This window comes from Geotrypetes seraphini, chromosome 1 (genome assembly GCF_902459505.1).
Source record: "Geotrypetes seraphini chromosome 1, aGeoSer1.1, whole genome shotgun sequence".
Classification (NCBI taxonomy): domain Eukaryota; kingdom Metazoa; phylum Chordata; class Amphibia; order Gymnophiona; family Dermophiidae; genus Geotrypetes; species Geotrypetes seraphini.
In genome coordinates this window covers 348440499-348454974 of record NC_047084.1, presented here as the reverse complement: position 1 = coordinate 348454974, position 14476 = coordinate 348440499, and the positions used below count along the sequence as shown (strand labels likewise).

At 40.6% G+C, this 14476-nt stretch overlaps 1 protein-coding gene across 6 annotated transcripts in view; it reads right to left on the bottom strand.

Moving 5' to 3' along the window:
• The window catches only part of FRAS1 (Fraser extracellular matrix complex subunit 1), a 741777-nt gene that overhangs the window by 107118 nt on the left and 620183 nt on the right, over nucleotides 1-14476 (bottom strand). The window lies entirely within an intron of this gene.

Below are 14476 nucleotides of genomic sequence, written 5' to 3'. Positions count from 1 at the left end.
GAAATTAAAGGTTAAGGGCTCCTTTAACAAAGGGTGTGCTAGCATTTTTAGCGTACGCACCGGATTAGCACGCGCTATAGTGCGCGTTACCCAAAAAACTAACGCCTGCTCAAGAGGGGGCGGTAGCGGCTAGCGTGCGCGGCATTTTAGCGCGCCATTCCGCACGTTAAGGCCCTAACACACCTTTGTAAAAGGAGCCCTAAGCCTTTCATGTCCAAGGTTGTTCAACAAGGTGGTGCCTTCAGGACCTACAGAACTGTATTTTGGCAGGTCTCTCTACCATAAGCTGGATCATGGCAGCTTGGAAAGGCAAAACACAAAACAAGAAAAGACTGTGAAATGCAGCTCGGAAAGGCACACAACATGGGTAGGGCTTTGCAAACCCTTGCACGTTCACTCACTTACTCACCCCCCACCCCCTTTCTCCTGAATGCAGCCTTAGCCTTAGAGGCAGGGAACAGACAGATTGGGGGCAAAAAGTTGTTCCCTTGTCCCAAATAGGGCTTCAACACTTCCCTGTAAACTGTTGCCTCTTCTCCAAAAAAGATATTCTGGAACTGGAAAAGGAAAAGTGTGACAAAAACGATAAAGTTTATATCTCTTCACTTTGGAGAACCCAACTGTGTTGCGGCTCTCAAAGACCAAGGTTGCCTACTCCTGGTCTAAAATATCAAATTAAAATGTAGTATCTAGGGGGCGTGGCTTGGAGCGCGCACGATATGGCAGCCTAACCGCAGCGCTCCCGTATCCAGGCAACAAACGGAATAAAAATAAAACTTCTACTTTCTCAAATCGCTATTAAAAATACATAAAACAACGTCGGAAATGGCAAGTATGAAGCAGGGGAAAGCTGATAAACCTTCAACATCGGGTATATCAGCAAAAAGAACAAAAGTAACTCCCCTGTCACCATCGAGTGTGCCGTTCCCGATGGAGACTGAAGAACTCACTGAAAAGTCTGATATAATGACTGAACTGTTCAAAATAAAACTGATGCTGACTGAAAATGCCAATAAAATATCTGAAGTTAAAGAAGAACTTCTTAACATGAAACAAGAGATCCAAACGGAAAGACTGAGAATGACAGTGATGGAAGAAAAAATGGAGAAATTTGAATCCTTCACACAAGAATATGACAAAGATAAAAAAGAAGTAGCAGCTTTAAAAAATCAATTGGTGGACATGGAAAACCGAGGAAAAAGAAAGAACATCAGAATTTTGGGGCTGGCTGAAAATATTGAAGGGGGAGATCCTGTACAATTCTTGGAAAATCTTTTACCTAAACTGCTTCAGCTCAATTCAAAATGGCCGTTAGAAATTGAAAGAGCCCACAGAATCCCCACAAGAAAGCCAGTAAACCAGGCTGCTCCAAGACCTTTGATATTCAAGGTGTTAAGGTATCAACAAGCTCAAGAAATATTAAAAATGGCAAAAGCAAATAAAAACTTGAATTATAAAGGATCAAAACTGATTTTAGTACCGGATTTTGCTAAATATACAGCAAACATAAGAAAACAATTCCTCACATACAGACAGCAGCTGAAAGAAAAAGGATACATATATGGAATATATTATCCATCCACTATGAGAGTATCCAGTGGAAATAAATCCATATATTTTCAAGACCCTGCAAAACTGAAAGAATTTTTGACACAAAAAGAACCTATGTTTACATAAAAAACAGAATAATTCAGCTGAAGAAAGAAGAAAGAAGAAAGAAGTTGGAAAAAAAAGGAAAATAAAGAAGATTATTAAAAAAAAAAATTAAGACATAAGAAATGTTACCAACTGGAAATATAATTTATTGATATTGTGGATGCAATAATATAATATTATTTTATTAAATTAATTATTAATAAAATATTAGCATCCACAATCATTAATATTACTAAAAAAATAAATAAATAAATAAATAAAATAAAATATAAAAAAAAATTTTTTTTTAATTATTAAAATATAAATAAATAAATTATTTATTTAAAAATTTATATAAAATACATATTTTAATCAAATATAGAATATATTCAATTATATAGCATATTAACTTATTATGATTAATGAATAATGAAATGATTCACAATGAAATTATCATTAAAAATATTGAAAGGAAAATTTATTTTTGCTATATTGAGAATAAGATATAAAAATGAAATATATTAATTTATTATAAAAACAATATTTTAATTCTGTGTAAGAAAATTATAATTTTATGAAATATATACAAGAAAATAATTTGATTATTGACAGAAATAATTAATAAAATAGATGTCTACTATAAGATTTTTATTTAATTCAATTATTCAGTCATATTAACTTATTATGAAAAATAAGAAATTAAGTAATTGATTGGTAGATAATTAAAAAAAAATATATGAATTTATTATACAACTTATTTATTGATATAAAATGTATATTTTATTCAATTATTTATTCAAATTAATTTATTATGAAGATGATCTAAGAAAATGATTGAAATGCATTATTATTAATATTAATATTTATATAAAAATGGATATATTTAATTTACATGATGAATAACAGATATATAGAAAATAAGAGCTATATTTGTAATATGTTTATTTATTCAGAGTATTATATTACATGTATGCATGATATTGAATTTAATTTTATGAATCAAATATATATAATTCTCAGTAAATTTATAAAATTTTATAGATTAAATGGACATAATATACAATTATATAAGGGTGGAAGTATAAAGAATATATTGAATTTAGAAATATGTTTTTAAATAATATAATGAATTATTAGTTGCCTGGGGATGGAGATTTAGGTTTTGCATGACCAATGCGTGTTCCAAATCAGAATATGATAATGGGTGGGGAGGGAGGGAAAATATTGGGTGGGATAGGAGATAAATTTTTATTGAATGTGCTAGGAACTAATCTTGTAAATCATTATAGAATATTGGCCACAACATAATTATTAATTAGATGGATATAAAAATGTATTCCCTGAATGTCAATGGTTTAAATCATCCTATTAAGAAGAAGAAATTATTATCGTTCCTTAAAAATCAAAATGCGGACATTTACTTCATTCAAGAGACCCATCTTTCAGAAATTGAATCAAAAAAATTATCTGGAGGTTGGATTTCTAAATGTTTATTTGCACCGGCTTTAAAGAAAAAAGCTGGAGTGGCAGTTCTAATAAACAAAAAATGTAATGCAGATTTTAAATTAATTAATTATGATCCCTTAGGAAGATGGGTACATATCGAAATGGTTCTGGGAAATACAACCCTGAATTTATTCAATTTATATGCTCCTAATACGAATCAAATGGAGTTTTTTAAACAAATTCAACAATTACTTTTACCACTGGCTACATCTAATTTAATAGTAGCAGGGGATTTCAATGCTGTAATGGATCCGATATTGGATAAAAAACCAAGTAAAGTCATGAAATCATTAGGCTTAGATAATTTGATACTATCTTGTGATTTAGTAGATATATGGCGAATTCTTCATTTTAATGAACAGGAATTTTCTTTTTGTTCTCAGGTCCATAAATCTTTTTCACGAATTGATTATATATTTGTTTCTAATAATATAGCGCAGCGTGTACTAAAAGCAATAATTGATCCCATTATAATTTCAGATCATGCTGGTGTGTGGATTAATCTTCAAAATTATGATATTGAAAACTTTGATTCAATATGGAGATTTAATAATGATTTACTAGCGGATTCAAAATTTCTTGAAGATTTTAAAATAAAAATGCAAGAATTCTTTCAATTTAATGAATCAGATACTATTAATGCTGAGATCTTATGGGATGCATTTAAAGCAACTATGAGAGGAAATATTATCTCATACTCAACATTTATTAATAAACAAAAAAAAAAAAAAATTTCTTGAAATAGGAAAACAAATTAAATTATTAGAAAATAAATTAATTGAGAAATGGGAAAATAAAACATTACAAGAAATATTAAAATTAAAAGTTAAATATAATGAGATTTCTTCTCAAATTGTGAGAAAAGACATTTTCAATAAACAAGTACAATATTATGGAAATTCAAATAAAGCGGGGAAATTATTAGCAAATTTTATTAAAGTAAAGAAAAGAAAATCTAAGATTATTGCAATCAAAGATACACAAGGTAACACACATACCAATACAAAAGATATTATAACACAATTTCTTGATTTTTATAAAGAATTATATACTTCCAATTCTTATAAAAATAAAGAACAAGATGGATTAACTTTTTTAAATTCATATATTGGACCAAATATTCCAGATCATATAAAAGGAAGTTTAGAAGAACCTATATCTTTAAAAGAGTTAGAAACAGCATTGAGGTCTCTTAGAGTTGGATCCGCTCCAGGTGGAGATGGGTATACTGTTGAATTTTATAAATTTTTCCAAAATATTATATTACCACATCTGTTAAATTTATATCAATATCAAATAAAGAATGAAAATATTTCTGGTACTATGGCAGAATCGATAATTATAGTCTTACCAAAACCAAACAAAGATCCTACTCTTGTATCAAATTACAGGCCTATTTCATTATTGAATGTGGATAACAAATTAATGGCTAAAGTATTAGCATTAAGATTGGCAAAAGCCCTACCTTTCATTATTGATGTACATCAAACAGGATTTATTGCTAAAAGACATTCTTCAAATAATACCAGATTAGCATTCCACTCATTAAATTTAGCAAAAAATATAAATGATCCAGCTTTTTTAATATCTTTAGATGCAGAAAAAGCCTTTGATAGAGTGGAATGGAATTTTATATACCAAGCTTTACAATGGTTTGGTATAGGATCCGGTTTTATTAAAATGATTCAGACATTGTATAGCTCTCCTGGAGCAAGATTATATATTAACAATAATTTATCAAATAGATTTAACTTGCATAGGGGAGTTAGACAAGGATGCCCTTTGTCTCCTTTACTTTTTGATATTGTCCTAGAACCTTTATTAATTGCAATAAACAAAACTAAGGAGATAAAGGGAATATCATTTACCAGTTTTGAATTTAAATTATCTGCATATGCAGATGATATATTATTATATTTAAGAGAACCGGAAACTACTATTCCATGTATGCTTAATTTAATAGAAAAATACGGTACATTTTCTGGATATAAAATTAATTGGAATAAATCTGAAATCCTCCCAATTAATGTTCATTGTACCAAAGGATTATTTGATCCATATTCATTTATTTGGAAAGAGGATGGAATAAAATACTTAGGAATTATGATAAAAAATACAATTGAAAACACAGTCAAAGAGAATGAAAAACTTTTATTGAAAAAAATAACAGAAATGTGTGAGCAATGGAATCCATTACATCTCTCTTGGTGGGGAAGAATTCAAACAATTAAAATGATGATATTGCCTGTGGTTTGTTACCAAATGAGTATGATTCCAATATTTTTTCAGGGGTCATTTTATAAAAAACTTAACAATATTCTTACAAAATTTGTTTGGTGTGGGAAAAGACCAAGAATCGCTTTAGTATCATTACAAAGACCAATTATGGAAGGGGGGGTAAATTTTCCAAATTTTTATAGGTATCATCAAGCCTATATTTTAAGACAGGGTATGTATTGGATCCTCCCAGACCTTTTGGAAAATGTACCAGATTGGCTGTATTTAGAATGGCGGCTCCTGTTCCCTTTATATCCAGAACAATTAATAACTATAACAATGCCTAAAAGATACAAAGACCACAGAATTTTATTTGACACTTGGAAAACATTGAGATATATCAGTAATCTATCACCAGAACCTATTGCTAAATCTCTAAATCAATCAATATGGATAAACTCCAGGATCAGAATTGGCGGATTTAAAATCGTCTGGAAACAATGGATAAATGCAGGAATAAGAACATTGAATGATGTAATATCAGAAGGATCACTGCTTAGTTTTTCACAATTGCAAATTAAATTTGGATTAAATAAAACACAATATTTTAAATGGATGCAATTGAAGCAGGCCATTCAGGTAGGGTTCCCTGAATGGAAAAATCTAAATAATCAATACAGTCTACAGGTTCTATGTTTCCAGACGGATTTTTTGGGTCACCAAGCCGCAAAATGGTACAAATTGATATACGGATTTTTAAATAAAAAAAAGAAAACAGGTCTTAGGGATATTTGGAGTATTGAGATTGGTCAGACAATTTCTGAATCTCAATGGCCACGATTTTGGTCCTGGAGATTAAGATCTACAAGGTCAGCATCTATGAATCAAACATGGTTATTTTTATTACATAGAGTGTTCTGGACCCCAACGCGCCTGCAAAAAATAGATAGTACTAGATCTAATAGATGCTGGCATTGTAAATTGGAAATAGGGACGTTAGATCATTTAATCTTTTTCTGTCCCTGTGTAAACGCATTTTGGAATTCAATTTGGCCCCAAATTAATAAGTTACTAGAAAATTATGTAGGACTCTCATATGACACCATATTATTTGGCACTGCAATGAGAACTAAGAGTCCGATTTCAACAAATAATAATAAGCTATTACTAATACTAACAGGAGTCGCCATGCAACAAATTACTCAAAATTGGAAAGATTATACCAAATTAAATTATACGTTCTGGTGGAATTCTGTCTGTCATATTTATAAAATGGAAAAAATATTAGCGTTACAACAGGGAAGTCTTCTTAATTTCAAAAAAATTTGGCAACCATTGACAAATTATTCTAATGATTAGTTTCTTAGCACAATGATAAAAATTATATATGAATGGGGTGGGATTTGATTAATTAATGGAAACATATTATATAAAAAAGGGGAGGGATTTATATTCTATATGATATTGTATAATCTTTACCATATTATATTTTAAATACTATGAATTACTAATGATAATATTTTGGATATGTAATAACTAATAATATTTTGTATGATTCAAATATTGTAAGAATGGAAAATTTATAAATAAAAATTTTAAAAAAAAAAAAATGTAGTATCTACCTCTACTGTGAGACAACATACCAGTAAATCCACCAAGGACTGGCTGAAAACTAAGAAATGGCGAGTCCTGGAGTGGCCGAGTCAAAGCCTTGATCTTAATCCCATTGAGATGCTGTGGGGTGATTTGAAACAGGCTGTACATGCGAGAAACCCCTCAAACATCTCACAGCTGAAATAATTCTGCATTGAGGAGTGGGCCAAACTTTCCTCAGACTGATGTAGATGGCTACAAGAAGCAGCTCATTGCAGTTATTTAAGCCAAAGGGGGTAACACTAGCTATTAGGGTGTCCTAATTTATTCCTCGGTTAGAATACAAATTTTTGTGGATATCTTTTGTTTCATTAGTAAATCAAGGAAAATTTCTGTCATTTACCTGCAATCACATCACTTTCTTTTCCAGAGATAAAAAAAAAATATTTGACATTGGTATGTGAACATTTCTTAAGAAAGAACTGAATATTTCATGGGGTATCCAAATTTTTTCACATGACTGTATTGTATACTAAAATGGCAGACCAGATTAACAGTAGAAACCTATCAGCAGAATGCTTTTTTTGTGTGAGGGTGCCCAAACTCCAACCCTAACCCCAGCATTTCCTCTTCTTATCTCTACCAGCTCATAGTCCCCTCACCCATGGCATTCAGAATGTCTCTTCTTCCCTACCTCTCCCCCAACCCCTGTGATCTCCAGAAACTCTCTCCTTCTTTCCCCCTCCCCTGTGAGGTGTTTATTTTCTTACCTCCCTTCCTTCCTGTACTGATTATACCACTGCTGTCCAAGTTTCCAAGTTTATTAAAATGTGTTAACCCGTTTATTAAATTTCTAAGCAGCATACAAAGTTTAAAAATCAGAGTTGTACAATTTTTTAAAACAAAGACTAACGTACAGTTAGACAAAGAAGGTTCGTGGGAGAACTACAAAGAATGGATAGAATATAGAGACATATAGGGTGAATGCATTAGGGAGGGGTCTCATCTGTGGAAAATGATGTGAAAAAATTTAAGTATCTCTTGATTTTAATAAGGCATAGATTCTGTAAAGTGCGCCTAACCTTAGGCGTGCTTTAGGCATCCAATTCAAGTGGATAATGAGCGATTTAACGGTCTTAACAAGCATTAATTGGAACTTAGACGGAGTTAGGCATCCTTTAGGCGTCCTTAGAGCATAAATGCGAGATAGGCGCAGATTTAAGGAATAGTCGCGTCTAAGTTTGTAGACATGGGCGTAACATGGGCGTGGTTAAGGATAGGCACCACATACACGCTAGTTAGATGACAGAGGACGTCTAAACAGGGTGGAAAAAGCACAGTTACTTACCGTAACAGGTGTTATCCAGGGACAGCAGGCAGATATTCTTAACACATGGGTGACGTCACCGACGGAGCCCTCGGTACGGACCTTTTTAACTAGAAGTTTCTAGTTGGCCGCACCGCGCGTGCGCGAGTGCCTTCCCGCCCGACGGAGGAGTGCGTGGTCCCCAGTTAGGATAAGCCAGCTAAGAAGCCAACCCGGGGAGGTGGGTGGGACGTAAGAATATCTGCCTGCTGTCCCTGGATAACACCTGTTACGGTAAGTAACTGTGCTTTATCCCAGGACAAGCAGGCAGCATATTCTTAACACATGGGTGACCTCCAAGCTAACAAAGAGGGAGGTGGGATGGTTGGCCATTAGGAAAATAAATTTTGTAACACAGATTGGCCGAAGTGTCCATCCCGTCTGGAGAACGCATCCAGACAGTAATGAGTAGTGAACGTGTGAACTGAGGACCAAGTGGCCGCCTTGCAGATTTCCTCGATGGGCGTGGAGCGGAGGAAAGCCACAGAAGCAGCCATAGCTCGGACTCTGTGGGCCGTGACAGTTCCTTCCAGTGAGAGACCGGCCCGAGCGTAGCAGAAAGCAATACAGGCAGCAAGCCAATTTGAAAGTGTCCGTTTGGAGACAGGACGACCCAAACGGTTGGGGTCGAAAGACAAAAAGAGCTGAGGGGCTGTTCGGTGAGCTCTGGTACGATCAAGATAGTAAGCAAGGGCACGCTTACAATCCAGCGTGTGCAACGCCTGTTCCCCAGGATGCGAGTGAGGCTTAGGGAAGAAGACGGGCAGCACAATGGACTGGTTGAGGTGAAAAGCTGAGACCACCTTGGGAAGGAATTTAGGGTGGGTACGCAGAACAACCTTGTCGTGGTGAAACACAGTGAAAGGTGGGTCGGCAACCAGTGCATGCAGTTCGCTAACCCTCCTGGCAGAGGTGATGGCAATTAGGAAAAGCACCTTCCAGGTAAGAAGCCTGAGAGAAGTTGTGGCAAGAGGCTCAAACGGAGGTTTCATGAGAGCTGAGAGAACCACATTCAGGTCCCAGACGACAGGAGGAGGCTTGAGAGGCGGTTTGATGTTGAAGAGTCCTCTCATGAATCTGGAAACCAGAGGATGAGCCGTGAGGGGTTTTCCGAGAATAGGCTCATGAAACGCAGTGATGGCACTGAGGTGGACTCTGATGGAGGTAGTTTTGAGGCCAGCGTTGGACAGTGAAAGCAAATATTCCAAGACAGTTTCCACCGCTAAGGAGGTGGGTTCTTGATGATGCCGGAGACACCAGGCGGAAAATCTGGTCCACTTCTGATGGTAACATTGGAGAGTAGCCGGTTTCCTGGAAGCGTCCAAAATGAGGCGGACCGGTTGAGATAGATTCTCCGGAGAGGTCAGCCCGAGAGAAACCAAGCTGTCAGGTGGAGCGAAGACAGATTGGGATGTAGCAGAGACTGATGCTGTTGCGTAAGTAGAGTAGGAAACACAGGAAGTAGAATAGGTTCCCTGGAGCTGAGCTGGAGCAGGAGTGAGAACCAGTGTTGGCGAGGCCACCGAGGCGCGATAAGAATCATGGTGGCGTGGTCTTTGCGGAGTTTGGACAAGGTCCGCAACATCAGAGGAAGTGGAGGGAAGGCATACAGGAACCGATCCCTCCAATCGAGCAGGAATGCATCCGGGGCCAGACGGTGAGGAGAGAAGAGTCTGGAGCAGAATTGGGGCAGCTGATGATTGTGAGGTGCTGCAAAGAGGTCCACCTGCGGAGTGCCCCATCGAGCAAAGACGGAGAGCAGAGTCGGAGGGTCCAACGTCCACTCGTGGGGTTGAAGGATGCGACTGAGAGTGTCGGCCAGAGAGTTCTGTTCGCCCTGGATATAGACCGCCCTGAGAAAAAGATTGCGGTCCGTGGCCCAGGTCCAGATGCGCAGAGCCTCCAAACAAAGGGGGCGAGATCCGGTGCCGCCTTGCTTGTTTATGTAGTACATGGCGACTTGATTGTCCGTGCAAAGGAGGAGGACTTGAGGGCAGAGGAGATGTTGGAAAGCCTTGAGGGCATAGAACATGGCTCTGAGTTCCAGGAAATTGATGTGATGACGACGCTCCTGTGGGGTCCAAAGTCCCTGGGTGCGCAGATCTCCTAGGTGAGCTCCCCACGCGTAGGGGGACGCATCTGTGGTGATGATCATAGAGTGGGGGGGCAGATGAAAAAGCAGACCCCTGGAAAGATTTGAGGAGTTCAACCACCATTGGAGAGATTGCTGAAGAGATGATGTCACAGAGATGGGATGAGAAAGAAGGTCCGTAGTCTGTGACCATTGGTTGGCGAGAGTCCACTGAGGCGTACGAAGGTGGAGGCGTGCCAGAGGAAGGACATGCACCGTCGAGGCCATGTGACCCAGTAGGACCATCATCTGTCGGGCAGGGATGGAGGGGTGCATGAGTACCTGACGGCAGAGATGGAGCAGGGTCCGCTGGCGATCGGAGGGGAGAAAGGCCCTCATTAGCGTGGTGTCCAGAACTGCTCCAATGAATTGAAGTCGCTGGGTGGGAAGCAAGTGCGACTTGGGGTAGTTGATCTCGAACCCCAGGAGGTGGAGGAGAGAGATGGTGTGATGAGTGGCTTGTAGCACGAGTTGAGATGAAGGTGCTTTCACCAACCAATCGTCCAAGTAGGGGAACACCTGGAGGTTGTGAGACCTGAGGAAGGCCGCTACCACTATAAGGCACTTGGTAAAGACCCTGGGTGAGGAAGCTAGGCCGAACGGTAGCACCTTGTACTGATAGTGGTGGTGCAGTACCTGGAACCGTAGATAGCGGCGAGAATTCTGGTTGATGGAGATGTGAGTGTAGGCCTCTTTGAGGTCCAGGGAACATAGCCAGTCGTGGTGAGAAAGAAGAGGGTAAAGCGTGGCAAGGGAGAGCATTCTGAACTTCTCCTTGACTAGACACTTGTTGAGGTCCCTTAGATCGAGAATGGGACGGAGGTCTCCAGTCTTTTTGGGGACCAGGAAGTAGCTGGAGTAGAATCCCTGACCCCTTTGATCTGGAGGTACTTCTTCGATGGCATTGAGAAGGAGGAGGGATTGAGCCTCCCTCAGGAGGAGGGGGGTATGAGACGAGTTTGAAGCAGACTCTACGGGAAGGTTGTCCGGAGGTAGAGTCTGGAAGTTGAGAGAGTAGCCGTGGCGGATGATGTTGAGGACCCACTGGTCCGACGTGATGACTTCCCAACGGCTGGAGAAAATGGTGAGACGACCTCCGATGGGTTGTGGAAGAGGTAGCAAGGGTGGATGACTGGCTATGCCCTGGAGAGAAGAGTCAAAAGGGCTGAGTTTGTTTAGCAGGCTGAGAAGGCTTAGAGGGTTGAGTGGCCTGAGATCGAGCCTGAGCATGATGTTGCTGTTGACGGGGCCGCCGAGATTGCTGGGGAGGCGGGTTGAGTGGCCTGGCTGAGAATCTCCGTTGATAAGATGTTTGTGGCCGATAAGGTCGGGTAGGCGGTGCCTTCTTTTTCGGCTTGATCAGGGTGTCCCACCTGGTCTCATGGGCAGAGAGTTTCTGGGTGGTGGAATCCAGTGACTCTCCAAAAAGCTCATCCCCGAGACAGGGGGCGTTGGCTAGACGATCCTGGTGGTTGATGTCCAGGTCGGAGACTCTGAGCCAGGCCAAGCGACGCATGGCTACGGCCATGGCAGAGGCCCGAGAGGTGAGCTCGAAGGAGTCGTATATCGAGCGGACCATATACTTGCGCATTTGGAGAAGGCCAGAGATGTGCTGTTGGAATAGCGGGACCTTGCGCTCAGGAAGGTACTTTTGGAGGGCAGACAGTTGTTGGACCAAATGTTTGAGATAGAAGGAAAAATGGAAGGAATAGTTGTTTGCCCTGTTTGCAAGCATGGCATTCTGGTAAAGCCTCTTGCCAAACTTGTCCATGGTTTTACCTTCTCTGCCAGGAGGGGTAGAGGCATAGACACTGGAGCCCTGAGTCTTTTTTTTTTAAAGGTGGATTCAACCAGAAGGGACTCATGGGGCAATTGAGATTTGTCGAATCCAGGAATGGGAATGACACGGTAAAGGTTGTCCAGTTTACGGGGGGCTCCCGGTACCGTGAGGGGATTTTCCAAGTTTTTGTAGAACGTTTCCCGTAGAATGTCATGCACGGGAAGCTTGAGGAACTCCTTAGGAGGTTGCTCAAAGTCTAGAGCCTCGAGAAAGGCTTGAGACTTTTTTGAGTCCGATTCCAGAGGAAGGGATAGGGCAGCAGACATTTCTCTCAAAAATTTTGAAAATGAGGACTGCTCTGGTTTAGAGGTGGCATCGGGTGCCGATGGTTCCTCATCAGATGAGGAGGGATCCTCCTCGGTACCGAGAGGAGTTTCCTCCCATAAGTCAGGGTCCCTGACTTCTGGTCGAGACACCGGGGTGGAGGGCGCGGTATGTCGAGTTTTGGACAAGGACTTTCCAGAGCGCACCGAAACGGTACCAGGGGAGGACGACCGGCGTCTATCTCGGTCCCGAGAAGAATGCCGTACCGCCTGGTGTCGAGGAGGATCCAATGTGGCCTGAGAATGAACCACCGGATCGCCTTGAAGTTGTTGGGCCGAAAGGATCGGCATGGATGTGTTCACCGGTACCGAAGGGGTGGACACCGGGGGCTCGGTACGGGGCTCGGGCCGGTCTGGTACCGGAAGGAGCGGTGCCAGGATAGTGGGCAACAGTTGTTCAAGTTGTTTCTTCAACTGTTCTTGGAGTTGAGCCTTTAAGATGGCCGAGATACGGTCATCTAGGGGTGGCATCGGAACCGCTTTCTTTTTCTTCGGTTCCTTAGATGCCGCTCCACGCCCCGGCGATGAGGAGGCCGATGACGAGGCACTCACCGAGATCGGGGCGGAGCGTTTGCGGGACCGGTGCGATGCCGGTAGGGACGGTGTCGCCACCGTAGCCGGAGGGCGCTCGAGGGAAGAGGAAGGCTTCTTAGCCGGCTTACCTGGCGCCAGTGACGCCGATGCGGGGTCGGTCGGTGTCGAGGACGACGGTGCCGATTTTTGAGGTACCGCTGTTGAAGGTGAGGAGTCCATCGCCGACTCGGTGCCGAAGAGGAGAGTTTGCTGAATTCTTCGGTTTTTAAGGGTTCTTTTTTGAAGAGTAGCACAGCGGATGCAGGAGTCCGCCCGATGCTCCGGACCCAGACACTGCAAACACCAATTGTGTGGGTCAGTGATGGAGATCGGGCGTGCACACCGCTGGCACTTCTTAAAACCGACCTGCGGGGGCATGAAGGGGAAGATAGCCTCCGCAAAATCGAAGCCCGAGGCCTGTATACTGGCAACAGGCCCCGCCGGGGCAAAAACGAAAGAAAAAGGGAAAAAAGCAAAGTTTTTTTTTTTTTTTTTTTGCAAATCAAAGAAAAATAAACCCGAAGGTAAAGGAAGAAAAAATAAGGAAAAAAGCGCGAGTGGGAAGGCAAAAAAGTGGTTTCAACGGCCGTTGAAAAAACACACGCGTCTTCTTCGCTCCGCGGAAACGAAGAAACTGGGGACCACGCACTCCTCCGTCGGGCGGGAAGGCACTCGCGCACGCGCGGTGCGGCCAACTAGAAACTTCTAGTTAAAAAGGTCCGTACCGAGGGCTCCGTCGGTGACGTCACCCATGTGTTAAGAATATGCTGCCTGCTTGTCCTGGGATAATGTAGGCGTAGGAAAAGCTGGTCTAAGTGTAGTTTTTGCTTCATTTCAATGCAGTTTCAGCTTTCATAGCCGGAGACTTCCTATAGATACAGATTAGGCGTGCTTTCAGCTTTCACAATATTTCCTTTAGTGAGTTTGAATATGGTTTCTTTTTCTTCTTTCTCCCTCCTAATACATTTAATAAGCCACAAGGACATCTAAAGCATGCCTAATGTTAGGCGCACTTTACAGAATCTAGGCCTAAGTGTTTACAGGGTTATTGATCATAGCTATCTTTAAATAAGAAGGTTTTTAGGTTTGACTTAAATCAGTCTAATGATGATTCCTTCCTTCCTTAAGTAAGCTGGCATAGAATTCCACAGTTGGGGGAGGGAAGAAGAAAAACACCTCATGGGGGAGGAGGGAAGGAAAATATGGGGTTGCCAAGGCACATGTGGCTCCCTCAATTCTGACACCTACGTATCACGGGTTCCCTCCACTCCTATTTTGTCCTCAGCCCTTTC